Raw genomic sequence first — 4214 nt, 5'->3', positions numbered from 1 at the left:
TGGAGAGAGAGAGACTTCATAATAATGAGGACAATCCAGGCAGCAATGTGTGTGCGATTGATAGTATTTCCCAAATCACATTCTACCTTCTCATCTTCCTCCTTTTCTTCCTCTAAACAGGTCCTGTGCTCCCGTCTTGTGCCTGGATGTTCAAACCTCACTTTCGGAAACCAAAGAGTGAGACCCAGGAACATAGAACATACAGTGCAGAAGGAAGCCATTCGGCCCATCGAGTCTGCATCGACCCACTTAAGCCCTCACTTCCACCCTATCCCGTAACCCAATAACCCCTCCTAACCTTCTTGGTCACTAAGGGCAATTTAGCATGGCCAATCCACCTAACCCGCACGTCTTTGGACTGTGGGAGGGAACCGGAGCACCCGGAGGAAACCCACGCAGACATGGGGAGAACGTGCAGACTCCGGACAGACAGTGACCCAGCAGGGAATCGAACCTGGGACCCTGGCGCTGTGAAGCCACAGTGCTATCCACTTGTGCTACCATGCTGCCCTATGCGATGAATGGCATATCATCACTGGATTGGTCATTGGGCAAACCAGTGGCATGATGAAGGTGCAACTCAAGTGCCTTGATGGTCAGGAGGTGCTCTTCAGTATATACCAGCAGGTCCAGGGAGCGAGGTCCAAGAACTCATAATTATAACAACCCCAACTGATACTTACTGCTTCATCTAACTATGGTGGGTGACGGCGGCATGTTGTTTTGGTGCCTTCCTCCCCGCAATGAGGGTGAACAGTGGATGGGCAGGAAGGTGGTGGGATGTCCACCCACCCCATTCTATGTGACACCCACAGGCCACTTAAATTCAGCTTTTAGCACTGAACACAGTCTTGTCTTGTTTCATTCGGTTCCCCAGTTGATTGTATTTAGCAGGAATAAACCACTTCAAAGGAAGATAATGCAAGACCTTCAAAAGAAAGCACTCAGTTCTGATTTTTCCAGGCCTGTTGCTCATCCAATCAACTGCCTGCCCCTTCCTACCCTCAGCAACTGACATTTATTGAAACCTGGTGGTTGCTGAGAGCAGGGAAGGCCCTTGGACAGCTTACAATAGTCCAGCTGTCCTTATAGAAGCTATCACAGTTCACAAAACCTGCAGCTGTGTATTCCACCGCGAGCTACTACTTTGATTGCAATCTCCCAGCCACTCTAATATTCCTTGTTATCAAAGAAATAATTCACTTTTGAAGCAGTGACCTGCTTCAACAACTATTTGTGGTGCAGAATTCCGTTCTCTCTGCAAACATAGCTGCTGATGAAGACAATAATCCTTTTGTCAGATATTGCAGACTAGTGCAGAACAATGTGCTCATAGAATAGTTATTTATGGCAGTGACTCAAGTAGACCACGAGTTAACAGTGACGTTGGCAGTCATGTGCCGGAGACTCTGTACAGCAGATTGTGCAGGCAGCACTCAGAAGAGATGTGCCTAGATGTGCTCGTTTATTAGGTTGCAGGTCCGACATCCAAGAGTGGAAATGCAGAAACATCCCACAACTAAATATGAAACATTTCATAGTAATTTTCTTTGTTTTTGTCACAAACTCTGTTCCCTCGTGATCAACTTCAGGTGCGGAATTCTCCGACCCCCCGCAGGGTCGGAGAATCGCCCCGGGCCAGCGTAAATCCCGCCCCCGCCGTGGCCGGAATTCTCCGCCACCCAGGAATCGGCGGGGGCGGGAATCACGCCGCGCCGGTTGGCGGGCCCCCCGCGGCGATTCTCCGGCCCGCGATGGGCCGAAGTCCCACCACTGTCAGGCCCCTCCCGCCGACGTGGTTTAAACCACCTCTGGTGCCGGCGGGAGCAGGCAGCGTGAGCGGGCCCCGGGGTCCTGGGGGGGGTGGGGGGGGGGGGGTGCGGGGCGATCTGACCCCGGGGGGGGGGTGCCCCCACGGTGCCCTGGCCCCCGATCGGGGCCCACCGATCGGTGGGCGGCCCTGTGCCGTGGGGGCACTCTTTTTCTTCCACTGCCGCCACGGCCTCCACCATGGCGGAGGCAGAAGAGACCCCCTCCACCGCGCATGCGCCGGGGTGACATCAGCGGCCGCTGACACTCCGGCGCATCCGCGGACTCACGCCGACCGGCGAAGGCCTTTCGGTCAGCCGTAGTGCCAGTCGGCGGGGCGCCAAAGGCCGTTCGTTTCAGTTGGAGGAGCGGGAGCCACTCTGGCGCGCCGGGACCCCCGCCCCGCCGGGTAGGGGAGAATCCCGGCCCAGGTCTATATCTGCCAGTTATCTCTCCATGTATACAGTGCATATTGTGTAAAATAAACCGGTTTGAAGTAACTTCCTGAGTCAGTCTGCAGGCACTCTAGATCAGATACACTGCACTACAGTTGTGAAATATGGCAGCTGGGGTGGTGACACCGATCTAAATCAAGAGTGGGTGCCATTGACAGAACACCCACAACCCACAACTGGAGCAAAACTTTGATCAGAATGATAATCTGCAAACATGCCTAAGCAGGAGACCAACAGGAAAGGGGTGTGATGGGGACACTCGATACCCACCTTTTTGAAAGTCTCGAGGGCCTGCACAGAAGCTGACTTTGGAAGCCGTGATGAGATAATATCTTGAGATTCTGAGCAGCCCCAAGTCTCCTTGGCGAGGAGTAGAGGGACCAGGTCAGTTTAATCCTCGACACTGCAAGTTCTATTGCTGGTGAGATCATTCTTAGATAGGGGTAGAAGTCTTCTGCAGACTTTGAATCGGTTTTAAAAGCCGTCATCATGATTTTTACTCTGAAACAGAACATCAGTTCCGGGTGACAGAGCTTCTACCTGAAATCAAGCAAACTGGGGGAATCTGTTGAACGACGACTGACTGACCCTTTTATGTTAGCTAGATTTCGCAGATATGGGGCTTGGAAAGATGACCGCAGACTCGGTCAATCATTTTGTGACATTAGCCAGGTTGAACTAAGCAAGCAAATTTGGGGTCTCACCCACCAACGCACCGAGGCATCGGAGATATTCACTGGCAGTTTAGGCCCAAAGCTTGTAAAAGCTTGTTAAACTGGCAAAAAGGGCAGGAAACACTACACCAGCCATCTTGAAGTGCTCACACAGCAATGCAAAGAAACAGCACAAATGACAAGTCTGCTCAGCTGAGGCCTGCAAAGTGCATGAGAAGATAAGAAGCAGCCCAGCCAGAAAACCCCGGCCTCTGTATTTGTATGTTCCCGACCAAAGTGGATAATCCTGCATTTCTCCCCATGTCAGAGTCACAGAATTTATAGTGCAGAAGGAGGCCATTTGGCCCATCGGGTCTGCACCGGCCCTTGGAAAGAGTCTCACACGCCTCCACCCTAACTCAAGAATCCAGCACGGGTTTTAAGGCTACGCAGAATTAACACGCAGCGGCTCGGGCGGCGGCGGCTGCGTTGCTGCTCACTCCCTCTTTCTGGCTGGTTCCAAACTGGCCAGCTCTATTTATGCAGGGAGTCTACTAATGATTTCTCCGCCCCCCCCCTCATTGGGGAAGCTCATACTCCCATAGGATTGTGGGATTGTCATTAGTCCCCAGCCAATGGTAAGCAGGAAGGTTATAACACCCACCTAACCGTTTTGGACACTAAGAGCAATTTATCATGGCCAATCCACCTCAGTTGCACATCTTTGGACTGTGGGAGGAAACCGGATCACCCGGTGGAAACCCACGCAGACACGGGAAGAACGTGCAGTCTCCGCACAGACAGTAGCTCAAGCCAGGAAGCGAACCTGGGACCCTGGAGCTGTGAAGCAGCCGTGCCAACTACTGTGCTACCATGCTGCCCTATTTGGCAGTATTTCACCTGCCAAATATTTGCCCACTCTCTTTACCCCTCCACAACCCCTTGAAGGGACTTTGCATCCTCTTCGCAGCTCACACTTCCACCTACTTTTGTGTCATCTGCAAACATGGAAATATTACATTTACTCCCCACATTCAAATCACTGACACATATTGTAAATTGCTAGGTCCCAGGTACTGATCCTTACAGTACAACCTGCCAACTTGAAAATGTCTCATTCATTCCAACTCTTTGGGCAAGATCTGCTGGCTGCATTAAGCCCTTAAGGGCGCGGCGCAACACCGGGATCTACACCTCATGAGATCTAACGCAATCTAGCGAGATGTTACAATGTGAATCCCGCCCACTGTGGGCAGATCACTTTTTAGTAAATCTGCATTTTAGAGCGAGACTGCTA

This window comes from Scyliorhinus canicula, chromosome 19 (assembly GCF_902713615.1).
Source record: "Scyliorhinus canicula chromosome 19, sScyCan1.1, whole genome shotgun sequence".
Classification (NCBI taxonomy): Eukaryota; Metazoa; Chordata; class Chondrichthyes; order Carcharhiniformes; family Scyliorhinidae; genus Scyliorhinus; species Scyliorhinus canicula.
The sequence above is the reverse complement of the archived record's forward strand: the minus strand, read 5'-3'. Positions refer to the sequence as shown.